This window comes from Melanotaenia boesemani, chromosome 7 (assembly GCF_017639745.1).
Source record: "Melanotaenia boesemani isolate fMelBoe1 chromosome 7, fMelBoe1.pri, whole genome shotgun sequence".
Taxonomy (NCBI): domain Eukaryota; kingdom Metazoa; phylum Chordata; class Actinopteri; order Atheriniformes; family Melanotaeniidae; genus Melanotaenia; species Melanotaenia boesemani.
Genome location: NC_055688.1, coordinates 4,795,085 through 4,822,906, shown reverse-complemented (window position 1 = coordinate 4,822,906; position 27,822 = coordinate 4,795,085). Strand labels below are relative to the sequence as shown.

General features: G+C 42.3%; 1 protein-coding gene across 2 annotated transcripts in view; it reads right to left on the bottom strand.

Moving 5' to 3' along the window:
* rell2 (RELT like 2) overlaps positions 1–24,261 on the bottom strand; it is a 36,620-nt gene extending 12,359 nt beyond the window's left edge. The window contains exon 1 of one of the 2 annotated variants that reach the window (XM_041991267.1): positions 23,948–24,261. The gene's annotated coding sequence lies outside the window, so the exon portion shown is untranslated. Of the gene's footprint in view, positions 1–7,596; positions 7,924–23,947 lie in introns of those variants that run through there. The other variant, XM_041991266.1, reaches the window with a different exon arrangement.
* Positions 24,262–27,822: the final 3,561 nt, after the last annotated feature.

Below are 27,822 nucleotides of genomic sequence, written 5' to 3'. Positions count from 1 at the left end.
CACCATCATCACATCATCATCATCATTATCGTCATCATCACCATCATCACCATCATTATCATCGTCATCATAACCATCGTCATCATCATCATAATCACAGTCACCGCCATCGTCATCATCATCATCACAGTCACTGCCATCGTCATCATCATCATCATCTTCATCGTTTCATCATCATCACTATCATCATCACCATCATCATCACCATCATCATCATCGTCATCATCACCATCATCATCGTCATCATCACCATCATCATCGTCATCATCACCATCATCACATCATCATCATCATCGTCATCACCATCGTCATCATCGTCAGCATCACCATCAACATAATCATCATCATCATAGTCATCGTCATCATCTTCATCACAGTCATTGCCATCGTCATCATCACCATCATCACATCATCATCATCATCATCGTCATCATCACCATCATCATCATAATCCCATCACCATCATCATCATCATCGTCATCATCACCATCATCATCATCATTGTAATCATCATCATCACTATATAAAGCACTTTAACAGCAGCCGCACTGGAACAAAAAACAACAAAGACATGTAAAATAAAAGCATAAAAATAATAATAAAAGTGGTAAAATAGAAAAAACTAAATGAAATCCAGGCATTAAAAACTACATCAATTAAAAAAAAACAACAAACAGGATCAAGTCTCATGTTGGGTTGAAGGCCAATGAAAAAGTAAGTTTTAAAGACAGGTTTTAAAAATGGAGAGTGATGGAGCCTCAGATGGGCAAAGGTACGTTGTTCCACAACTTAACTCTTTTCTGAGTTCCTGTTAAAAGTCTTGCAACAGCGTTCTGAACCAGCTGCAGTTGTACTTGTAAGGACTGACATACTCCAATACAGTATAGAGGGAATTACTGTAACCCAGCCATGATGAAATAAAGGCATGGCATACTTTCGCCAACTGCTGCCTGGAAAGAAAAGGCTTTACTTTTGCCAGTTTCCGTAAATGATAAAAGCTCGATTTGACTGTTGCGTTAATTTTACTGTCCAGTTTAAAATCACAGACCAGTCTTACAGCTGTGTGTTTTCCATACATGGCTAGAGGACCCAGCTCAGCAGGAGGGGTCTCACCTGAGCCACTAGGTCCAAACCCCATTACCTCTGTCTTCTTTTCAATAAAGTTTAAAAAGTTTAAGGCCATCCATCTTTAATATCCCCAAGGATAAAGCTAAAAGAGCTTTAACTGACCAGGCGTCTCCTCACTTTAATGGTACATACATTTGGCAGTCATCTGCACTAAAATATAAAGAGATGCAATTTTCCTGAGAACAGACCCTGGGGGGACCCCACAAGATGGAGGAGCAGGGGAGGAGTCATACCTAGCAACTTTTACAGAAAATGTTCTATTAGCCAGATAGGACCTAAACAGCTGCTGAACAATGCCATAAATGCCAACCTCACTCGTTCATCATGAGATACTATGGTCTATCGTATCAAAAGCAGCAGTTAAGTCCAGCAGGACAAGGACTACATGGTCACCTGAGTCACAGATCAAAAGAATGTTGTTGCAAACCCTCAACAGTGCTGACTCTGTGCCATGAAAAGATTTAAATCCAGACTGAGACACTTTCAGCATACCCTGTTCATCAAGGAACGATTAAGGTTTGTAAATATATTATTTTCTCCAGGATTTTAGATGAAAATTGGAACAGTATAATCTAAACCAGGTTTCATTCAGACAGTTGGAATCACGTGTTTGTTTGTAGGAGTATCTCTGGGATCTATACTCAGTTCAGGGTCCGAATTACGAGGAAGTTAATGGGAGCTGGGCTCCCCTGAAGGGCAGAGGAGCTCCCCTAAAAGGATTCAGCTGATACTCTAAGGGTGAGTCCCAGAAATAGTTCACTTTCAGGTTACATTTAATTTTTCAGTAAGGTTCCTGATGTTTCTTGAAAGAATAGCATTAATTTGTTAGCATTGCGTGTTTATTTATTCATTTAATATAAAAAATTAAACCTGTTCATGTACAGCAGCACTGTTTGCTTTGTGCTCTCCATACAACGGCCACCTAATAGACATGCTTCTTTTTGAGGCTGTTAAAAGAACTTTCTGCCCCTAACCTTAATCATATTTTTGACCACTCTACGTGTATGAATATGCGTGACTTCCAGTGTTGCCTGTGCACACCCAAAATAAGGCTCCCCTGAAAGCCATGGTGTATTTCCAACCCTGCTTCAGTTCTATTTTTATCAGCCAAGTTTACATGTACGGCATAAAACTTTTTAGTCTGGTTCCAGTTCCGACTCAACCTGTACTGTTTACAGTGATAATGAATAAGTTATTCTGATCATGACCTGTGTTTGAACAGAATAAATTATTCTTTGTTTTCTAACTAGTCCTGTCGAGCATGGTAGCAGCAGTAGTTTGTGCTGAACAAATTTGCTTTGCCGAGAGAAGTTTTATGAGGCTCCTGCTGATATAGTGTTTATTATTTTAAATGAGTCTGAAATTACATAATAATACTGGTAAAGACACACCTGCTAAAAAGCAACAGCTTCAGCAGTTCAACCTAAACCGAAAAACCACCTGCAACATCTTTAAGAAAATCAAAGCTGATAATCATTGGGCACACCTATAAAGTGACAGACAAGCTGGAAAAAAATCATGAATCACACCAACAAAAAACATCAACAACACACAGGAAAAACATGAGCGTAACTGTAGCTGACCCGGGAGCCCCCAGGACCTGGGAGACCAGTCGCCACATCAGAGCATGAATGCCAACGAGCCCACCACAGGACCAGACAGCCGCCTAGAAGACAGCAGAGGAAGTCCCCAGCTCCAGTGACCCCAAGGGCGACGTCGTCCCTGGGCCACGGGGCACGGGGGGTAATGGTAACTTCCAATTCCTCTAACCAACATCCTTTCTCTTTCTGTTCTTTTGTCCTTTTTCATCTTACTCTACTATTAATTTCTGTCACTGCAACCATCCATCCATCCATTTTCTGACACTTATCCAGAGTAGGGTCACGGGTGCAGCTCCCCAAGCAGGGAAACCCAGACTTCCCTCTCCCCGGCCACATTTACCATCTCATCCGGAGGGAACCCCAGGCATTCCCAGGCCAGCCGACAGATGTAGTGCGTCCAGTGTGTTCTGGGTCTTCCCCGGGGCCTCCTTCCGAAGGGACGTGCCCAGAACACCTCACCAGGGAGGCATCCTGGAGGCATCCTGACCAGATGCCTGAGCCAACTTATCTGGCTCCTCTCAAAGCGGAGGGGCAGCGACTCTATTCTGAGCCCCTCCCGGATCACCGAGCTTCTCAACCTATCTCTAAGGGTGAGCCCGGCCACCCTGCGGAGGAAACTCATTTGGGCCTCTTGTATCCGCGATCTTGTTCTTTCAGTCACTACCCACAGCTCGTGACCATAGGTGATGGTAGGAACTTAGATCGACCGGTAAATTGAGAGCTTTGCCTTTTGGCTTAGCTCCCTCTTTACCACGACAGATCGATGCAGAGTCCGCATCACTGCAGACACTGCACCGATCCATCTGCCGATCTCCCGCTCCATCTATCCCTCACTTGTGAACAAGACCCCGTGATGCGTGAACTCCTACACTTGGGGCAGGACCTCATTCCCAAAAATGCTCTGCCCTTTTACGGCTGAGGAACACTGGTCTCGGATTTGGAGGTGCTGATTCTCATCACGGCCGCATCACATTCGGCTACGAATCACTCCAGTGAGAGCTGGAGATAGCGCCCCCATGAAACCAACAGAACCACATTATCTGCAAAGAACAGAAACCCAATCCTGAGGCCACCAAACTGGATCCCCTCAACACCTCGGCTGCACCTAGAAATTCTGTCCATAAAAGTTATGAACAGAATCGGTGACAAAGGACAGCCTTGGCGGAGATTTACTGCCGGCAATGCGGACCAAGCTCTGACACCAGTTGTACAGGGACTGGATAGCTCGTACAAGGGGGTCCAGCACTCCATACTTACAGAGTACCCCCCCCCCCCCCCCCCCCACAGGAGGGAGGACACGGAACACCTTCTTTAAGTCCATAAAGCACATGTAGACTGGTTGAGCTAACTCCCTTGCCCCCTCCTGAAGAGGGTGAAGAGCTGGTCCACTGTTCCATTACCAGGACAAAAACCACACTGCTCCTCCTCAAGCCAAGATTCAACTATCTGACGGACCATCCTCTCCAGCACCCCTGAATAGACCTTACCAGGGAGGCTGAGGAGTGTGATCCCCCTGTATTTTGAGCACACCCCTTTTTTGAAGAGGGGGACCACCACCCCAGTCTGTCAGTCCAGGGGAACTGTCTCCAATGTCCATGCGATGCTGCAGAGGCGTGTCAGCCAAGACAGCCCTACAGCATTCGGAGCCTTAAGGAACTCTGGGCAGCCCTCATCCATCCTGGGGCACTGACACCGAGTGGCTTTTTAATCACCTCAGTGACATCAGCCCCAGAGATGGGAGAGCCACCACCAGGGTCCCCAGACTCTGCTTCCTCATTGGAAGACGTGTTGGTAGGATTGAGAAGGTCTTCGAAGTATTCCCTCCACCGCCTCACAACGTCCACGAGCTGAGGTCAGCAGCCCTGCATCCCCACTGTACACAGTATTGATGGAGCCGCCAGATGGTGGACCAGAATCTTTTTGAAGCCATCCGGAAGTCATCTCCATGGCCTCTCCAAACTCCAACCATGCCACCCATGAGTTTTTGCCTTAGCGACTGCCGAAGCTGCATTCCACTTTGCCTGCCAATGCCCATCAGCTGCCTCTGGAGTCCCACAGCCCAAAAAGGCCCAATAGGACTCCTTCTTCAGCTTGACAGCATCCCTTACTGCTGGTGTCCACCAACAAGTTCAGGGGTTACCGCCACAACAGGCACCGAAGACCTTACAGCCACAGCTCCATCTGCCCGCCTTAACAATAGAGGGATGGAACGCAGCCCACTCGGACTCAATGTCCCCCGCCTCACCCGGGACATGGTTGAAGCTCTGCCGGATGGGAGTTGACAGGGCACTCCGCCAGACGTTCCCAGCAGACCCTTACAACACGCTTGGGTCTGCCAGGTCTGACTGGCATCCTCCCCCACCATCTGAGCCAACTCACCATCAACTCACTCTGCCCCTCTCTTCACCTGAGTGTCCAAAACATGCAGCTGCAAGTCCTATGATAAAACTACAAAGTCACTGAACTGCGAGTGTCCTGGTGTCAAGTGCACATGTTGACACTCATATGTCTGAATATGGTGTTCGTTATGGACAATCCATGATGAGCACAGAAGTCTAAAAACAAAACCCCACTCGGATTCAGAGCAGGGGGCCATTCCTCCTAATCATGCCCCTCCAGGTCTCACTGTCATTGCCCAGGTGGGAATTGGAGTCCCTGGAAGGAGTGCTCTAAGCACAAACAACAGTCAAGACTCGTTCCCCCACCTGAAGGCTACCCTCTCCTTCACGGGGGGTAAACCCCAACGTACAGGCGGGAAGTCGGGGAGCAATGAGCATGTCCACACCTGCTCGACGTCTGCAGCCGAGGATCAGACCGCCAGGGTCTTCGCCTTTGGCCGCCGCCCAGCTCACACTGCATCCGACCCCTATGGCCCCTCCTACAGATGGTGAGCCCACGGGAGGGGAGGCCCATGTCACCATTTCAAGCTGAGCCCGACCAGGCCCCATGGGCAAAGGCCCGGCCACCAAGAGCTCATTTACATGCCCCACCTCCAGACCTGGCTCCAGAGGGGGCCCCGATGACCCACGTCCAGGCAGGGAAACCTGGGTCCATGATTTGTCGTTGTCATAGGGGTGCTTTGAGCCGTGCTTCGTCTGGTCCCTCCCCTACACACCTGTTTGCCATGGGTGACCCTACCAGGGGCATAAAGCCCCCAACAACATAGCCACTAGGATCTTCAGGATGCGCAACGGCTCAGGGACTACAACCAGTTTAGTCTTTTATATGTTTTTGATAACGATCTCAATGAAATTGTGTGTAATTCTTCACATTTAATCTGTTTTTATTTTTGTTGTTTGAAAATCATCCTTAAAAAAACCAAACACATGTCTCTAAAAATAAAAGATAAAAAACAGCAATCTTCATGTTAATGTCTATGTTAAATTAAGTGATAAAAAAAAAAATCTCACATGTAAAAATCCATCCATCTGGATGGTTCTGTGGAAACACTGGTGTGGATACTTAGTTTTTCAGAATCAGAATACTTTATTAATCCCTTTGGAATTCCTCAGGGAAATTGTGTTTCCAGTACAACCCATCCAAGACTAGACAATAACAACATATAACACAAACAGGATCAGGCATACTGAGGCAGCAGCTGTTTCTACAGCGCTCCTTTGTCTTAGATATAGGAGAAAGGTAACATTAGGGTTACATGAAGGTGACCATGATTTAGTTGTGTTTTCTCTCACTCTAGATGACCCATCTAGTTGGTTAAGTTTAGGAAAAGATGCTGATCAGGGTTAAATCTTATAACATTACTCCATCCAGTCAATATAACATCAGATAAAAGTGTTTCAGTGAAATGTTTAGAAAGTTGACTTCAGTAGATCTGACAAAATAGATTACCTCGTCCTTCTTTAATCATTTAAATTTGTTCCAATAAGCCACACCCACTTTTATTGATCAACTTTTACAGATTGACTCATGAGTTCTGATCATGCAAACCAGTGTTTAAACAAATCAAAAATTCCAACTGTGAATAAATAAACAGTAAACTCCCTGCATTTCTCTAAAGCTAAAAAAACAAACAAACAAAAACACACACAAACAACAAAAAAAAAAAAAACGAGTGAATTCACAGCAGCAGAAACACTGAAAGAATCATGTCAGCAAATTTCTGAAGATGATTTTATCTTCTAAAGATGGACTGGACAATAAATCTAAACAGATTGACATGTTGAAATATTCTGAAGAAGTTCAGACCAGCTGAGCTGACAGATGGTGAAAAGAGAGGGAAAAAATAAATATGTGAACATTTTTAAAGCAGAAGAGCAATTTGTAAAATATACAAATTCAGAAACTAAAACTAAAAACATGAAAGTGCAAATACTTGAAATGTTCATTTTTAACTGCTACAAAGACAAATAAATGACTGTATATTGGATTCAAATTACAGATACATTTAATTAAATTGATATAGAATATTGTTTGACTGAAATATGGAATCTTGGATTTGCTAACTTTTGATGTATTTCTTTATTCATTTATTTTATTCAAAGCATGTCCTGTGTGAAAGAGTTACCATGACTTCTAATAGGTACGTGATATATTTTATTTATTTATCTTTTATTTCTTACAGAACCTGCCATGTATTAGACCACCCTGATCGTTACGACAGCCAAATGAAAAAGAAAAGCTAAAGTCGTTGGAAACAGAAAAAAAAGTTCAACTTCAGGATATTTGACCTGTTACCTTCTATATCTGATCTATTGATCAAATATTTAAGTGATCATGATTAAAGATGTTCATGTCTCCGTTGCATTTTTATTATTTACCAATGCAATAAAATTAACCTGCAAATGCACATGTGCAAGACAAAACACAATTTCTTTTTCCAAGAAGGCAATAAATAAACATTTCTTACCGGTTTCTGCTGGTCAGCGGAGGACATGTCCACTCATGTGAACATCTGCACGGTCACTGTGCAGCACGACCGTACAATAGCTCTGAATCTGGTGTTATGGTGGATACAGAACGTGAAAATGTGTGTAGAGGATAAGAAACTGAACCCAGACAGAAACAGTGTGCCCCTTCTCCTCTACTAAGGGCTCCAACTTCTGACTATCGCCGCAGAAAATGGAGAAAAACTGTTGCATCCAATTTCAACAAAGAAAAACATTTTTGGAGAGCTTAATATACAGTTACACTCACATTTTTCTAGCTTTTACTTATTCATGGTTTTCCGTCTCATAAAATGTAAACATGCACACACATTGTGTGGATGAGTTAAAACATGCTCGAGCTTATCAGCACCGCCCTCGGCTCTTATCAGTGCTCAATAACACCTCACACACACACACACTTATCAGTACTTGTTCCGTCTGCAGTGTTTTTCAGGGTGGTTGAGCAGTGATAGCTCATATCATGAGAAGACACCACGTCTTCCAAACAGCTTCGTTCATACAGGAGGTGGTTGTCTTTCAGAGACCAGGGGCCTTATTTCTAAAGCTGGCATACGTACAAAAACCAGCATACACCAAATATAGTCAACTTTTGGGATTTATAAGAACCAGACTTGGCAGGAGAATGTTTCTACCTCCACAACAACTCTTAATCTGGAAAAACGGGAAACTGCAACACCAACGGTACAGAACAAAACCAAAAAGATGATGTGAAATGTGCGACATTTATTTAAAATCAAATATTACCTTTAATATTATATATTAAAGCTATTTGCAAAAATAAAGGCACATTTGATATTAATACTACTAAAAAACAGAATGAGGATTTACAAGAGAAACGGATGTATGTTATAAATAAGAAGCTCAATAAGTAATACATGTGGCCAACATGTGGCAGACAATTTTATAATAATTGCAATTAAATTAAGATGGTCGCCATGCAAAGGTGCTCGTCAGTCTGGCTACAATCAGGAGTTTTCCCACCTGTAGCTGTTCAGAAAAATTATGGTTGGATTATACTCTCCAGTGCATTAAGATGTACAACGGCTTATCTGGCTCTGCTGGACGATATGGCACAAAACTCCTGAACAAGCAGATTTTCAGGGACCGTCAAGATTTACTGCATGTCTCATAAACCAGTTCCAACTGCTGTGTGCTGTGCTCTCAGACCTATGTGGTGGTCTCAGACCTCTGTGATGCTTTGGGACCGGCTTTACAGAGGACGAACCCTCTGCATTTTTTGGCAACCAGCACCTTCCACAGGGAACCGCTTGCATTCACCTGACCTTTTATAGCCACCATGTGGGCGGGGAAAGGTGCTCCCTGACGTGCACAAACTTTAGAGTTAATTCTAATTTATAAAAGGAAACAGGCATATACAGAAGCAGAAAGCAACTGGGCTTGCATGTTTTTTAAATACTGTTTTCTCGTGATAACGGGATAATTTATCTGGTTATCTCAAGAAAATGATAACGGATCTCCAGATAACAGATTATTCAGGGGGCTGGAGCTGCTCTTGGTCCATCACAGAACCAACACAGATAAACAAACATTCAACCAGATTCGCAGTCACTCCTAACGAGAATTTAGAGACTCAGTTTAGCTAACATGCATGTCTTTGGACTGTTGGAGGAAGCCAGGAGAGAACCCATGTGTACACAGGGAGAACATGCAAACATCTTTTTTCACCACCGACAGTACATTGTTTTAAAACAAATTTGCTCAGGACAACACAGCAGTCAGACTACTGATGCTACCATGCTGGACAAGACAGTGTATGACAGTGGAATCAACATGGCGCCTGCCGTGGCGAACATGTTTGCTCGCATCGCTCTCAAATGCCGACTTTTTCTTCTTTTTGTGTTTTTTTTTGTTTTTTTTTTGTATACTGCACTGCACGGATATCATGCAGTGTTTACATACAACAGACAGGCACTGTTGGACATTGGCAACTCCCACAGCACTGAGTTTAGTAGATTTATATCAATAGATCTGCAACTCATTGTGCGCTCCCATGATTGCAATCATGAACACCACCACCACCACCAGGAAGACACTGGAGTAGGGACCTCAGGTGAGCCAGCAGACCCGAGTAGAGCGCTTCAGAGACATCGTCACAAGAGAGGCAAGAGAGGAGGGCTCTATGCTAGGCTCTAACCCCTTGCTAGCCGACAATGATACTCGGCCTCTTACTGTCTAATGTGCAGTCTCTGGAAAACAAACTAGACGAGATATGTGCCAGGATTACAGAACAGACACAAGAGAATGCTGCGCTCTAATTTTCAACAAAACCTGGCTCTCAGATAACATCACATATTCCGCCGCACTCCATTCATAGTCTTCTATGAGGACAGCAGCCTTGGGCAAGGCGAAGGGGGGAGGTGTGTGAGTGTTTATCAATAACGCGTGCTGTGAAGACGTACAGACTGTTCATTGGCACTGTTTGCCTGATGTGGAGTTTTTATTGCTTTAGTGCTGTCCCTTTTATCTACCAAGGGAGATTCCATCTATCGCTGCTGTCGCGCGAAAACGTCCTATGTCCAAAATTCGTGATTTTTGTTTTCCTTCATAAATCAGTACTATTGGTCACCCTTTATGTCTGTCTGTTGTTTTACAAATATTTAACCAAAGATATATGATTAAAACACAATGCAAAGTTTGATGACATTATGTCCAGTTATTATAAAACCATAGTTTTTTTCATTTTTTGAAAACTGATACTTTTGGAGATAGGAGGTTTTTACCCGACAGCAGCGCTATGCTTCTGGCCGCGGTTTACATCTCTCCACAAGCCACCTCTGCAGCAGTGCTAAGTAAGCTCCATGACGTCATCAGCGTTCTAGAGACCGCTCATCCTGACGCTGTGTTTCTTGCTGCAGGGGACTTTAATCAGTGTAACCTATGAACTGTACTTCCCAAATATCATCAACACGTAGACATTCCCACCCATGATAAGAACACTGGATCATGTGTAAGCTAATATAAAGGGTGCATACAGGGCTGCACCCTGCCCCCACTTCAGACATTCGGACATTGTTCCTGTACCCGGGTTACAGACAAAGACTCAATCAAATCCAGTCACCACACAGGTTAAGCTCTGGACACCTGAGACTGAGGGCACACTGCAGGACTGTTTTGCTACTACAGACTGGGGTGTGTTTAAAGCTGCAGCGACTCTGAAGGACTCTTCTGTCAGTGTACAGTCCTATGCTGACTATGTGACTGGGTACGTCAGCACTTGTGTGGATAACATCGCGCCCACCATACAAGTCAGGAAGTTCCCCAACCGGAAGCCCTGGATAAACAGCCAGGTACGTCATATGCTGCATGCTTGCACCACTGCATTTAAATCTGGCAATGAGACTGAGAACAAACCTGCAAAGTACGGACTGCTCACTTTTCCAGGTCTGGCAGAGCTGTTGGAAGAGGCATGGGGGGTGTAGTCAGATGCTCAATTGGAGAGTGTGGGGTTGAGATCACCATTCACAACTCCAGTGTCTCCTCCGGCTCCCAGGCTCACGTCCCCTGAGTTGCCACTACAGCCACGGTCTCCGGCTCCACAGCGTCCGACGCCCCAGCAACGGTCTCTTCAGGTTTCCACGCCTGTGTCTCCAGAGTTTCCTCCGGCTTTCATGTCTGTATCCCCTTTGTCGCCTCTGGCTCCTAAGTTCCTGTCTACTGAGTCGCCTCCGGAGATCCGGCCCTGGTCTGCTCATCCTCCTGGTTGTACTGTCACGCCCTCACATGGTCTGCCCAAGTCGTTCCTGCCTTTTCCTCTGTGATCACTCCCGATTGCCCACACCTGTTCCAGATCAGCCACACCTGTCTCCCTTTCACTCATTAGTCCTTACATATTCCTGGTCCACAGTCATTCCTGGTTGGACCTACCCTTTGCACTAAATGGACCCTCTCCCTCTCCCTTCCAGGCTCCCTGGTGTTCCACGTCTGCTCCACCTTGGTCTGCTTCAGTAAGATCCTATATCTGTGTCTTTCTTAATAAAGATCTGTTAACCTGCTCTTGTCTCCAAGGGGTCCATGCGTGACACATGCTGCTGTGCAACCTCTTCTTAAAAAGACTAATTTGGAAACTAACGTTCTCTCAAACTTTAGGCTAATTTCTTAGCTTCCTTTTCTTTCTAGCAGATGACATCCAGATTTATCTGCTATTACAATCTGCTGAAGATCGATGCATTGAAAATCTACAGAATTGCTTACTGGGCGTGAAAATATGGATGGAGATGAATTTCCTCTGTATAAATGAAAACAAAAATGAAGTCACTACTTTTGAGAAAACTGACCTGCTGGCAGGATGCAGCAGTATTGTTGGCTCTCTGGACTCATTTACTCATCCTTTTATTAAAAATCTTGGGGTTGTCTTTGCAAAATCAAGTCTTTTCTTCCTGGTGATGCTATAGAAAGGGTCATTCATGCTTTTATCTTTTCTAGACTGGACTACTGCAACTCCCTTTATTTTGGGATTGACCAGTCTCTCATATCAATGGGGACCAGATGGTGGGAACACATTATTCCAGTTCTGCACTCCCTTCTCTGGCTGCCTGTCTCTTTTAAAATTTCTTTTAAAATTTTACTTTTGACTTTTAAATGTTTAAATGGTCTGGCTCCTCCCTATCTGTCTGAGTTTCTGCACCATCACTGTCCATGTAGAGCTCTGAGGTCAGAAGACCCTTTGAGGTTAGTAGTCCCTAGGACTTGACTCATGACTCAGGGAGATAGAGCTTTTTCCTCGGTAGCCCCTAAACTCTGGAATGGCCTCCCTCTTTCTGTGAGGTCTGCCAGAACCTTGAATGATTTTAAATCTCTTTTAAAAACTCATATTTTTACATTGGCTTTTAATTCCAGAGAGCAGGATCATTAGGCCAGGCTTGTTGCTATCTTTTCCCTTTTATTGTTTTATTGTTTATTATTGTTTTAAAGTTTTTTATGCATTGTTAATTTACCTGTGCAGTACTTCAGGTACCTCTTGGTATGTGAACGTGCTATATAAATTGATTTGATGTACCACATGTATTCCGCATATGTCCCACACGTGTTCCATATATGTACCACACGTGTTCCACATATATACAACACGTGTTTCACATATGTATCACACATGTTCCACATATGTACAACACGTGTTCCACATATGTATCACATGTGTTCCACATATGTACAACACGTGTTCCACATATGTACAACATGTATTCCACATATGTCCCACACGTGTTCCACATATGTCCCACACGTGTTCCAGCTATGTACCACATGTATTCCGCATATGTACCATGTGTTTCCCATATGTACCACACGTGTTCCACATATTTACAACATGTATTTCACATATGTCCCACATTTGTTCCACATATGTTCAACACGTGTTCCACATATGTACAACACGTGTTCCACATATGTCCCACACGTGTTCCACATATGTACAACACGTGTTCCACATATGTACAACATGTATTCCACATATGTACAACACATGTTCCACATATGTACAACATGTATTCCACATATGTCCCACACGTGTTCCACATATGTACAACATGTATTCCACATATGTACCACACGTGTTCCACATATGTCCCACACGTGTTCCATATATGTACAACACGTGTTCCACATATGTACCACACGTGTTCCATATGTGTGTTTTGCAGCTTTAAATCTGTGTCTTACATTTTGTGTACTCCATCTTGGATTTGTGCTCTGTGCTTTAATCTGTGTTGTTTCTACCACAGGGACTCAAATTCTTTTTCTTTACCTAAACTTCAGCTTTAGCTACTGTCCCAGTTCCTCTCATATAAGGCTGCTTAACATTTTTTGTTTGGACTAAATACCCTGGGGAGGAAGAGGGAACATGGGAAGAAGAACTGACCCCGGCTAACTGTTGTGTTTGTCCAATTTATCTCATTGCTGTCTTGATTTTTAGGATATCTTTCTCACATGGCAGACGTACATGAGTGCATATGTGAAAGTTCATTAAAATGGAACTTATCCAAGAAGGGACAACAAATGGATTAAACAGAGCTGCTTTGGCACAGAGTCGATGCAAAGGAAAAATTCCAGGAGGTAGAGATCTGTAAATCCTGATCCAACTCATTATTGAGTGGTTGTTTTCGTGACAGTTAAACCGTCACCTGCTCAAACACATATTTTCGTAACCTTACTCACCAAAGATTAAGCCAATTTATCACAGACATGTGAGAGAGAAACTCCATCCTCTTTTATTTCTGAGGTTTTACTTATCAGGGCATTTAAAAAACAAATCTTTTCCTCATCAGGTGTTAGAATTCAGAATCTCCACCTCACATTGTCATCATGAGAGATCACATTGTGTCATTATTTATTGATCAGAAACTAGAATTCACAGTGTGATGACCCAGCAGTTTCTAGAAGCTCCTTAAGTAAGTAGGAGTAATGCTTTTCATTCTCTCTCACCTGGCTGTGGAGGACTTTTGGTCCACTCTGGCCCATCAATGGATCCTGCTTCCATTTGCAGGGTTCAAAGCAAAAACTAATCCCAAGCCTGAACTTTATTACTCCCCCCCCCCCCCCCCACTACATTTTTCAACTACATTCAACTACATTTTTCCATGATCCAAAATGTTGAAAAGCTTCAGCCAGTGGGACGCACATTCTCCTCTACTACATTATGTTGGATGTACGATTAACACAAAGCACAGACACATTTTGAATTAAACCAGTAAAATTACCTGCTGGCTTTGCAAATATTGAAAGTAAACATAAACTCTCTATAACTATTGTTAATTTTCTAGTAATCAAGCTCTCTGACTGAGACAATTGAGAAAGACACAAAGACATTTAAGTGCAAAAAGAGCTTTGCTGCTAGTTTTAAGTTTTTTTTGTTTTTGTTTTTTTTTTTTCTGAGACTGGTGGATTTTCATTATAAAAACTGGCGTCGGTCATCTTGAACTTGAATTGCCCTCAGCATTTTTGATGTGTGCATTATTCATACATCTTGTGTGCGAATAATGCACACATGTGAATGGACCTGTGTGTGAACATCGCCGATCTTAGCCCGCTGGGGTTCTGGCTGGGGCCTTCCTCTGCTTCCTTCGGTGTGGGTCCGGGGTGATCAAAAGCGCTCAACAGCCTCGCAGCAGCAGCAGTCCCAGCTCCAAGCTTTCAGATCCAGATCCGAAGACGTTCCCCTCTGCTCCTGGACCAGACTGGAAGCTGCTGCTGGCTGATCCCGTCCCGGCACATATTAATGCCTATTACTGAAGCGTGTGAAGGAAAACATGTAGAAAGTTAAAGTTCTGTAACATGTTGTTAACTCTTAATCAGAGAACAGCTGGAGCTGCTGGTTAGAGGACTTAAAATTTTAGGTCTGTTCATTTGGGCCAGGGATAGTTTTTAATTTCTTTTTCTACTGTTTTGAATTTAAATTAAATGCATTTTTCCAAACATTATTAGAACCTGAGCTTACAGTATTAATGTCTGTGTCTATTTTTTATGCAGTTGTCCCTCAAAATCCATTTAAATTAAAAAATGTTGCTTTAAATATTGTCATGTGATTGTAAAGGGTTAGGACTGGTTAGAGACTATCATTTTGATAAATGCACAGTGTATGGGACAGCTCATGAGTTAAAAGAAGTTAAAATAGAGTATTTTTTTTTTTTGCTTTGTTGCCCCTCTGTTCTGTTGGGGTCATCTGGTGATAAATCCTGTTAATATAAATTAAACTTTAATTAGTGTTTTTTATTTTTATTATTGTGTCTTAATGTACAATGAACAATTGACCGGCTTATTTCATTGTAATGTGAAACTTCGTCTGTCGCAGGGCGGAGATGTGCACACCGCCGCGTCTTTAAATGCCAAATGTGATTTAAACATTTTCATACTTTTTCATATATACTAGTGCTCGGCAACGATTAAAATTTTTTATTGCGATTAATTGTTATGCGCAAAATATCCTTTTAAAAGCATTCCTACTGCTATATGAAGAAAATTGAGTAAATTTTGGTTTACAAACACTAAATCAGGGGTCTTCAACCTTTTCCACAAATATCTACAGAAGGAAGGCTGTCTATCCTCTTTTTCCAACTTTTGTTTTTCTTTATTTTAAAACCTAAAAATACAGATAAAAATGTGGTTCTTCAAAAATGACTAAATATTTCCTCTTGTAGATATTTATAAAAAAAATTATAAGTTGTGTTCTTTCAAAAGGTCTCGTAACATTTGCGGCTCTAAGTTTCATCTCACTATGACCAAGATTCACCAAACCAGAGGCAAAAGAAGGCCCAATTTATGCTTCATGTTTGTAAAAGTCATTAAATGTTTCACCTTTGCTGTCTTTTCTCAAAACTTATATCCACCAGGATAAAACGTATCAAGTTAAAAAAAACAAAAAAAGTCAGGACCAGACATGGAGGAAGAGGCCTGAACTGCAGCCTCTGTATGTGGTTTCTCTGGGTTCAGAGCCAGTAGCAAAAAGTTTGGGAAAAAGAAAAAAAAAAAAAACTGTTAATGTGCAAAAAAAAAAAAAAAATAAAGTAAAAAAATAAAAAACAGCGTTAAGTTAGCATAATAATAGCAAAGCCCTCCCCAGTAGTTAAAGAAATTCTGGAGGAAAGCCTGGATTTGTATATGTCAGCATCTGTACCTGCATTATCAGCCATAGGTTTTTTTCAGAAATGTTCTAGTTCATTTTAGTGATATTCACATCAGCACAAACACCTCATGTTGCTCTTGAAACACACAGTATCCTGTCATTTAGCCAGGGCACAGCACTGTCCAGTCAGAACAAGCACAGATGGACTACTTTCCAGTTCCAGAGCTGCGACTGATGTGGAGATTACTAGAAATGTCTGATGTGCATATGGTGGATATGGAGGGCTTTAGGATACAGACACAGGAGGAAACAGATACTGTGGATGTCATGTTGGGGGGAGGCATGCCAACACTCACAGCATCTGCCTCCCTTCCAGCTTAAAGAGACAAAGTTGACGGAGGCAGTAGGATGACTCAGCATCATTATGACCTCAACAATGACACCTCTCTGCAAAGTGTGCAGACACAAGGTGGGTGGGTGGGGTGGTGGTGGTGTGTGTGGGTGGGGTGGTGGTGGTGTGTGTGTGTGGGGTGGTGGTGGTGTGTGTGTGGGGGGGGTGTCAGAGCAGAGGAAGTTGGCTGTGAGAAACTTCCTGTTTAGTTGGGAATGTTTTACTACAATCTTTAGCAATAAAGACTTCAAGCAAGATGGTGAGCTGAGCAGCCGCTTTACAATATTGCTCTGGTGTAAGGTTCTTATAACTCTTAGTTTAAACTTTGGACATTTCAAAACCAAGTTCAAAGAACAGCAGAAGAAAGATAAAAGTAAAAAAAAGCCCAGTGAAAAGAAAAAAAGATGAGAAGTCTTCGACTGCAGTTGATCATGACTACTGCTTATCCAACATGAAAGCGGTGCCAGAGAGAAAAGAAGCCTCAATGAAGCCAGTTAGTTGCTCCTCTCGACTCCATCTAAAGGCGAGCATGCAACATACTGGCAGCTATTCAAGCTTTCCAGATGAGGTTTGATGAACACGATGGCAGACCTGACCAATACGTTGAGAATACAGTGATGATCGCCAACCCGCAAAATCCCTTGAATTCAACGCTGCAGAAGTACAAGATTGCAAAGGAAGAATTAAAGGTTCGGAGAAAGAAGTAAGTCGGATTTCCTTCGGAAAGAAGCTGACGAGAAAATGGTTAAAAGTGAGACCAGTGTTCAAGAAGATGGAACCTGAGAAATGAAATAAAGTATGGGTGAAGACGTTAGAGAGGACATGATTAAACTCCTTCAGAATGGGTGGATGGCATGGAAAACTTTGTGGACACTGTGCATTGAGTGGGAAGGAAGGAAGATCTACAGGTCATCATCCAGGGCCGGTTGTTAAAAAAATTTAATCTGGATAAAAGCTATCAGGATTTTGAAATCCATTTTTTCACGACAGCGGATCACGTAATCCAGCTTACTTTTTCCCGGTTGCTCAAAGCAAATTAGGATTGGATCACCCTGATCCAAAATCCTGTTTTTCAGGATCACTTAATCTGGATTTCCAGCATGTAGATCAGTGTTCGCTGCCGGCCATGTGAAGAACAGCAGGTAGAAGAGACGGTTTTCATGCTTTGAGAGCGGAACCACCGGGAGCATGTAATGTAATACGTGCATGTACTGTCCTACATAACATTACAACCAGGCGGAATCTCCCTCTCTGTGTCATGTTAATGACGCTCCGTGTGGAAGTACTGTGTGTAAAATACAAATATAAGCATATTTACAGAATAAAGAGTTCTATTATTTGATCAGCTGTTAGGTTGAACCACAGTTTCTTTCTGAAATCCGCCTTGTAATCCTGCCCTCTGTTGGGATCAGGATAATCCTGTTTTTTTTTTTTTGGATCAAAGTTATCCAGATTCTACTCAAAAGTTTTGAACAACCCAAACTGAGGGTTTTATCCGGATAACAACCAGGATTGGATTACGTGATCCAAGTGGATTTCGGAATCCAGATTTTTTTTTTTTTTTTACAACACATTTTCAAAATTTGACCCTATCTGATAACCGAACTCCGCTAGGATTACGTTTGAACAACCGGCACCCAGTTCTCACAGCATCTGGAAAAAGTCTAAGAGTTTCCCAATCTGTGAGACCGAGAAATTAGCTTTGCTGAGGACCTGCCGAAGGAGGTTGGCTTGGAGAGGGAGAAGATCTGGCCGAAGATGTTACAAGCCAGGAATGCAGGAGAAAAAGCCGCCTATAGAGCAGATATGGCTACAGCAATGCATCACAACGGACAACTGAAGAGACTTGGATGAAAACACTCTGAACTGAACCCTTGAACTTTTATGTAAATGAGGGCCGGTTTTAGCTGTTATCTGGATGGGTAAACTCTAAACTTATTCTTGTTCTATATTGTTCTTATTTTTATTCTTTTAGTTTTATTTTGTTCTTTGTAAATGGTACGCACATATTTATAATATCTTTGAATGCAGAGGTCTCAGGGGTTTTAGTTTTGTAACGGGCCGACAGCTCCTGGACTTTATTAGAAGAAATGATGGGAACCTTATAAATTATAACTCAACACAGATTCCTACTGACATTTCATTCTTCTCTAAAACCTCTGGTTTGAAGCTGAATGTAAAAACTGCGAGTTCTTGACAATTTGTCACGTGTGCAGCGGAGGTGAGGACCCAAATGCAGGCAGTCAAGGCAGGAGGTAACCAGTTTATTACTGACATTGGTAAATATCGGTTATCAGTCATAACAACAATATTAATATTGGATATCGATATCGGCCAAATTTTTCATATCGGTCCATCCCTACAATAAACACCACACAACTCTGCTACTTCCAGTAGAGTCCTGAGTCTCTTTCACACTACTGGGCAAGTGTGAAGGGAGCTAAACCTGAAGTTAGCTGATGCTAGCTGCTGGGTAAAGTGAAGAGAGCTAAACCTAAAGCTAGCTGCTGCTAGCTGCTGGTAAAGTGAAGGAGCTAACCCTGAAGCTAACTGCTGCTAGCTGCTGGGTAAAGTGAAGAGAGCTAAACCTAAAGCTAGCTGCTGCTAGCTGCTGGTAAAGTGAAGGAGCTAACCCTGAAGCTAACTGCTGCTAGCTGCTGGGTAAAGTGAAGAGAGCTAAACCTAAAGCTAGCTGCTGCTAGCTGCTGGTAAAGTGAAGGAGCTAACCCTGAAGCTAACTGCTGATAGCTGCTGAGAAGGTGAAGGAGCTAAACCTGAAGCTAGCTGTTGTTAGCTGCTGGGTAAAGTGAAGAGAGCTAAACCTAAAGCTAGCTGCTGCTAGCTGCTGGTAAAGTGAAGGAGCTAATCCTGAAGCTAGGTGCTGCTAGCTGCTGAGTAAAGTCAAGGAAGCTAAACCTGAAGCTTGCTGTTGCTAGCTGCTGGGTAAAGTGAAGGGAGCTAAACCTAAAGCTAGCTGCTGCTAGATGCTGGGTAAAGTGAAGGAGCTAAGCCTGAAGCTAGCTGCTAAGAAAGTGAAGGGAGCTAAACCTGAAGCTTGCTGTTGCTAGCTGCTGGGTAAAGTGAAGGGAGCTAAACCTAAAGCTAGCTGCTGCTAGATGCTGGGTAAAGTGAAGGAGCTAAGCCTGAAGCTAGCTGCTGCTAGCTGCTAAGAAAGTGAAGGGCGCTAAACCTGAAGCTAGCTGCTGCTAGCCATGTTACCCTTTTGGGCTGAGCCCAACTGGGCCCCATGGGCAAAGGCCCGGCCACCAGGTGCTCACTTCTGTGCCCCACCTCCAGGCCTGGCTCCAGAGGTTGGTCCGGGTGACCCATGTCCAGGCAAGTGAAACCTGGATCCACTGGGTGACCCTACCAGGGGTATAAAGCCCTGACAACACAGCTCCTAGGATCCTCAGGACGCGCAATGTCCTATACCGCTTAAAGGTGGCAGCTCAGAGAGGACTGGTGGCTCATCACTTACACATGTAATTATGTAATGTTACACGTTAGATAAATACATGTTTACGTATCTGTTCATTTATACATGCTTTACTACTTCTAGATCACAATGGATCTATGACACCACTAAACATTTAATTCCAGCTACATGGAAGTGAAAAATCCAGCATTTCACATTATGATCAGAGTTACTTTTCCAGGTCAAGAAGTTATTTTAAATTTACATATGTGTGTAATTTACATTGTGTGTAATTCAAGCAGAAGTTCTCCACCTGCCTTGGAAATGTTTTACATTCAAACAGACACATGAAGCCTCACCTGGATTACAGATCAAAAGATCAAAGATTATATATAGTGTACATATTTATATATATATATATATATATATATATATATATATATATATATATATATATATATATATATATATGTGTGTGTGTGTGTGTGTGTGTGTGTGTGTGTGTGTGTGTGTGTGTGTGTATAAATATACAAAATTCTATTCACAGGCAGGATTCATGAGCTACACTTATTGCTAGCATCTACATTTTCTGCAGAAATGGAAAGTCATCAAACCAGACGTCCTTCAGATGTCCAGATTTATGTCCTTCAGCAGCTTAGAGAACCAGAATCCAACAATCACCACACTGTCATCAGTCTAAATCGTCTTGGTACGATTATATCAGAGAAATTAGAGCTATTATTCTACATTAATTAATTTCCCAACACTATAAATGTATAACATAACATGAACACTTAAAGACTAAAGATAAAATTTGAAACTTTTATTTATATCTTTTGATGCCGGCATAAACTAATACAACAACAAAATAAAGCAAACTCCAACTAAATCCTCTGCTGCTGCTAAATTCAACATATTAATCATGTTTCTCTCTCTGAGAAAACAGATGGAAAGGCTGGAGGACCTCTACCTGGAGTTAGGAGGCTTTTCTGGAAACTACATTTTAAAAATGCTTTTCAACATTTATTTACAACTTTAGTTAGAAAATTCGAAAATTAAAGAAATTGTAAAAATTTGGGGGAAAAATGTTAAAAAAAAAAAAGTGAGTCATCCTGCATAATGACACCATACTTGTTTTTTCTAGATTAAAGAAATCCCACCAGGATGATTTAATCTGTTAGTTTGGAGGGCATGACTCTTCCTTGGCCGTATGCACCAAAGGAAAACAAAGCGGTAACACACGCATGTTCTTTAAAGCTGGGCACACAAATAAAGATTTTACCTTTCCCGACCAAGGATGGCAAGCGCCAGATTATATTAAGTCTTATAAGATTTTCCTATAAAGTTATCCTGTGGTCTGAGGTGTGTTAAGAGCAAACTTGCCCTGAAAATCGGCTCTGAAATGGGTTGTTGCCGACAATCGCAAGTATTAAACATGTTCAATATTTACGTCCAAAAGTCTTGACATATGTGAGGAAAGCAGACGACTCCTGAGTTGAGACTGTGGATGGTGATGTGGAACGGAATGTAGCCAATCAGAGAGCGAGCTGACTGGGGAACAAGGAAGGATGTCGAGTCCGTGTTCACGCTTTCTCCAGTCTGTCTTTTTCAGTTCTGGATTTTTCTGTTAATAATAGTCACAACCACCATCATTCCCTCGTCATGTATGTCCTCTTCCATGCTGGGTGTTGTGTTTTCTGGTTGTTGCCATGGTTCTTCGTTTTTGTTAGATCACGTTTGTTCATGAGTGATTTCCGGCTCAGAGGACTAGATTCTAGATCGGTTGCAGGACAGCATCGTTATGTGTGTGTTGTTCTGTCATGAGATTATCGAAGCCACCACACACAGTACCATCAACACTGTTACATGCCTGCATTTTTAAATTCATCTGTGAGTTCTTGAACAGATAAAAAATTTCTTTAAATTTAAAAAATCCTTATGTGTACCAGGCTTAACTTTGATTTCCTTCCTGATGGTTCAGACATGATCCCACATGGAAAGTCAGGATATTAATCATCAGCATTGTTCCGTAACAACCTCATTGAGCGATGGTTCGTGAACTGGTTCATATTCTGTGTGAACATGAAATGAACGTTCTGAGCTCATTGTGGCGTTTGTGAACAGCGTTCTCTGCCAGATTTCCATGGAGCCTTACAGGCAAAATCCCAGCTAAAACACATTGTAAACAGGCCTTAATATATTGGTGAAAAACACCAAATCTGGCAACACCAGCCGCACCACGCATGCGTCATCAAATTGTGAAACATGGAGGCAAAGTCCAATGAAGGCATCAGCAGCACCTCTGCTAATGATCACTACAGCATCTTCATGTGATCACTTAAAATAATTACTTTTGAAAAGGTCAGTGATGATCCAGGAGGGAGAAATCTTGCCTTTTTCTGTAAACTTTGCCAGCCGGGTGTCAAGAAGCAACTCCGGACATCAACAACGTCAACAGCAAACCTGAAATGGCAGATTAAAATAAAGTACCCGGCAAGCCTTCCTCGGTACGTGAACTAAATGTCACTAAAAACAATTAAAGACTTTGCAACGGCGTGTGAAACCAGATCCTCTACCAGCCAAAACTAAATAACGGCGTCCAGTAGCAGCAGCTCCATTGGCTTCATCTCCAGCCGCAGCTGGAAAAACTCTCTGCAGGATGTTGTCGGAGACCTGCAGCCTTTGAGGAAAGAGGAGCCCTCAGCTTTCAGAAACTTGACAAATGCAGACATATGGTCGGCACGTCTTTCTTTGTTTTGTTTTTTACTTATACTGTACATTTGGGCTGAAAGTTGCACTTTTATGACCCAAGTTCTAGAAGCTTTCTTTGGATAAACAAGTCAGAAAAAAATTGTTTCACAAAAAATTGAAAGTGACTCAATGAAAAGATAAATAATGTTAAAATATTTTGCTGTTTTAGGTATATCCGTTGTGTTCTACCTCAGATAGTTTAATAATTCCTCAAAAAAAAAAGACCATTGAAGCAAGTTTTTCCTCGTTTTTATACTGTAGGGGTGAAAGCTGCAGCTGGCTACGAGCGTGGACTGAATGGGTGGCAACAGCAAAACACCAGTATTCTGAGGGTAATAGCTCACAGCAACATACTGGGTAAAAAGAACTATGAACTAGTTCATCTTAAAATGTGTGAGCTGAACTTTCCCAACACTGTTAGTCACGCCATTTGATACTGGGATTAATTGTAAAATCGAGTAATTGTGACATACACAAGACACGTATGGATGGAAAGATGAAGCTTTCTGTCAGGTCAAACCAGTCTGACCTTTCTGCTGTCAGTCATCCTGTCAGGTCAGGTATCACTCAGATTCTCAGACTCATTCATGTTGGAAAAACCTCTCTGTACATCCCGCAGTAACTTATCCGGCTCTCTGGTAACAGATGGACAATCTGAGAAATATTTGAGTAACTTCCTGTGGGAAGGCTGTGAACTCTGTGACTGCAGTTTTTCCTCAAAGCCGGACAGTCCAGGACAGCAAAATGTTTAAAAAACACATAATGGTTCTTAAACTGAGCAGCTGAGCACAGATCTGCTCCAGATGAGGAGTACGCTGGAGTCACAAAAACCAGACCTCAAACGGAAACAAAAATATGAATAAAACATCTACTGAGCTCGTTTATCACGTTTTAATTAGACTTGTAATACGTCAATGACCGAGGACGACTGGCAGCGTTCAGCTCCCTGAGGTGCGCGTGAAGTGAATCAGCCTCAAGTTAACAGAGAAATAAATGACTTTCAGTGAACGCTAGGACAGAAATCCTTCAGGGGTTCTCTGGCTGAATAATCATCACGTTTCTCTACATCTGCACGCGGTAACACCCAAAAATCCCCACCAGCCTCGTGCAGACAGGCAGACCGTCGCTGCTCTAAAGGTTAAACACACAACGATGCAGTTAGAGCTGGACACTGACCTTCAGTCCGTCAGGAACACGGCCCGGTGCTCTCCGGTAATGCCGCTGCAGGAATGTCTCTCCATAGCCGCCGCAGCCCGGTCTGCGTGTCCTTTTAGCAGTGCGGAAGGATGCGGCGGGAAGAGGAAACCTGCACGAGACCAGGATGCTGCTGCTGGTGCTGCTGGGAGGATAGAGTTAACCTCTATGGATCCACACAGTCCCGACCTCCAAGAAGCTTCTTATAAATAGTTTCACCCTCTGCTCGTCCTGGGGGGCGTGCAGGCTGGTCAGTATGCATTTTTAATGCTGCTATGTTCTGGATAAGTCCACATATAGCCCGTATTTATTAAATATGAATTAATAAAATAAATGCTGCAAAGCAACATTATGTCCTACAAACGTCACCCAGAGTCCTCACCACGTGACTTTATGTTTCTCACCATGCACAACTTAGCTACAGGACATTTCCGGAACGTAAACTTCAGGGAAAGCTCCAGCAAGGTCAGGTATGTGTTCCTTTTTTTATTTTAAAAATCTTTAATGTGCAAGACAAGCATTACAAAATAAAGTTAGATAACAAAGAATGGTGAAAACAGTCGAAAACTGCTTGGTGCGAGTGGGTTTGTGCACTGCCACAGATGAAAACTGTTTGATTATTATTAATAACAGGCCCATCACCGATAATAAAATGCAAATAAATCAAAATAAATAACCTGTTGGGTTACAATAACAATAAAAAAAATCATGATAAGTAATATGGATAATAATAACACAGCTGATAGAAGGCTGATAATAATGATTGATAACCCAGGAAAAAAAATAACAAACCAAAATAAAGTGGGAAGAAAAAAGTTGGTAATATTGTTACCATGTATGATTGTTAGGAGCCCATCCTGGTCTAGGAGATAAAAGGGGTCGGAAACACAACATGCAGGAAACAAAAGCGCTAGAGTAATACAAAACCAATGTAAAGTGTCCTATAAAGGAATGATTGTAACAACAACAACAACAACAACAATAATAATAATAATAATTAAAGCTGCAAGCAGCGATGAAGGCCCTGCTCCGGCCTATTGCACCGCCCCATCAGCCGGCAACCTCCCTCCTGCAGCACAGCCACTCTCACCACAGCCGTATGCCCATTCTTCCAGAAGTTGTCTGCATTAAGGGGTGATTTTCCTTATGAGAGGATCAACTTGAACCTCAGTCTGACCTGTGATGACATCTAAAGCGTTCATGACCTTGTTTCTTACCAACTGTTGAATTCTTACAAACCGGAGCATGATTTTATCAAGAGGAAAATTCCACGTGGCCACTGGGTGGCGCTATAGTCATTTTTTCATGTAGAACCATGTTTAGGTTGGAACTCTAATGAAAACAGGAAAATATCACCTCCATTGGTCAACTAACAGCAGGGTTAGAGCCACTTCCTGCTTCATGGCGAATGATATAACCATCACAGGAAGCAATTTTGATCATAATGCTGCAAGAAGGTTTTTCAACCATGAGTTCATGAAGGATTACATTAATTAGTTTGAATTGGTTTTACAGGTATTAAAGGGTTAATATGGTGGGACTTCCTGTTCCTAGGGGCGGGGCTATGACGTTGACAACATCTGGACAAGTAGCGTCTTTTGTATATGTCCTAGCATGTTATATCAATATGCCACATTTAATCTATGTCACTCAAGTTTGTCATGGTGCCACGGTCTCGCCATGCAGCGTTGAGCAATGCCCAGATAACAACATCTGGACATGTAGATGTGGTTGGTATGTAACTGAAGTGAAACATGTGCAGCTTGGTGCAGATCGATGAATGTCAGAAATAATGGATTCTGTGCTTGATGGCGAAACATGAAAACTTGATGAGGCACGGCCGCTGAACGCCACCTCCTATTAGAAAGTTTTTGATAACTCTTCATCACACATGCCTCTGGAGTGTTCAGACCAATTTTGAGGCCACCACGATCAAATCTCCGGGAGGAGATAGTTTAAATGCAAGGCAAAGAAACATGCAAAAGTGACCCCAAGTATGACACTTTTTAAAAAATGGCTGATGTTATCATATAGGTGCAAGAGGCTTTTTTGTACATCCTTCCAATATGCCGGATTTCAGCCATATTGGTCAATGTAGTGGGCAGTTGTGATGAATTAAATATTTTTAGGGAGCGCTATAGAGCCATATTGCAATTTTTCCAGCATATGCCAATTTGGCTGAGTTCCTGGCTGGACCGCACTCCTTCCTGCCAAGTTTGGTGTAGATCAACAGTACAATGGGTCAGTTACAAGTACTTCCTGTGTCATTGCGTCGGACCACAATTCACAAAGGTTACGTTTGGCGAAGGAACTTGACTTTTTTATTGTGGTATCATGAAAGGGTTTGACCTGTTGTGAAGCACGTTCAAGTATGTAAGTTTCATTCCTGAGGAGATGGACCCTGACATCTAACAAAAAGCATTTCCTGCTGAAAGTGGGCGGAGCTTAAGGCTAGACCGGAATTGGTCATATGGATCTGTTTAGGGCCAGACCCTGATTAATCCGTACCAGGCTGATGGGGATTGGATGAGAATTAAGGGATTTATACTGATTTATGATGTCATGGCGTCTTATCAAAGTTTGCCATGGCGCCACGGTCTCACCCTGCACCGTGGAGCAACAGTTTTCACTGAATATCATCATCAACTTGTTTTCTGCTGTCTGACCCAGTTTGGACCTGGTTGTGTCCAAAACGTCAGAGGAGTGGGTCTTCCAGTAAAAACCATGACTTCCTGTTGCCAGGGGGCGTGGCCAATTCATAATCTAAATATTGACATGTAGATGTGTTCATGATGGGACTGGCATCATACATGGCCATTTTGGTTCAGATATGTTGTTTTATGTGGAAGTTATATCACTTTCGTTTTTCATGGCAAGACAGCAAACTTTGAGGCCCCGCCCCCTCTATGCCCTATTAGAAAACATTTCATATTAGAAAACTTTTGATAACTTTTAAAGACACATGTCTTCTGAACATCCTGAGCCATTTTGGCAACTTTGCGATGAAATCTCTAGGAGGAGATAGATTTTAAACGATGTCAGTAAAACCCCTAAATTTTCTGCTTGCGCTCCTAAAAATTTAAGTTAGGGGCCGCTGTGCTCCTCATAAAAAAAGTTAGTCTGGAGCCCTGCTTTTGTATTATTTATATTCAAATTTAAATAGTTACGTCTAAGTTGTTAAACTAATAAGCTTCTCAAGCTGATGTAATACCATTTAATAGTTGTGAAACAAAATGTTATTTTGCAGAGGCAGAGAAATATCTTGACATTATGGACCCTAATGATTGCGTCTGAAAATAACTATCACCCATAAGCAAAGTGCATGGGCCCCTGGAGCTTTTCTCAGCATCTGGGGCAGCTTTTGTGGTTAGTCTGTGCTGTGTGCTAAGTTTTTATTTCTGGAAGTTGCTTGGCTTGTTTTGCGGTTTTCTGACCTTGCCTTGGGAATTCTATAGAACTGCTTTGGGTCAAAATATATATAAAAAAATTGTTAGCTGTGAATAAAACTATTCTGCTCAATGCATTTTACGTGTGTGTGTGTGTGTGTGTGTGTGTGTGTGTGTAAAGCACTTTGAATTGTCCTGTACATGAAATGTGCTATACAAATAAACTGCCTTGCCTTGCCTTGTGTGTGTGTGTGTGTGTGTGTGTGTGTGTATATTTGGGAGCTGAAACAAATTAACAATACATGTTTAAAATAAAATATATTTACAAATATGAAATCTTTTTTTAAGTTGTTATTTTAATATATTTTTAATATATTTAATATATCTCCTCCCTAAGCTGCCACCTTACTGCAGTGGAGGAGTTTGCGTGTCCTGAAGATTCTTAAAACTATGCTGTCGAGGGCTTTATGC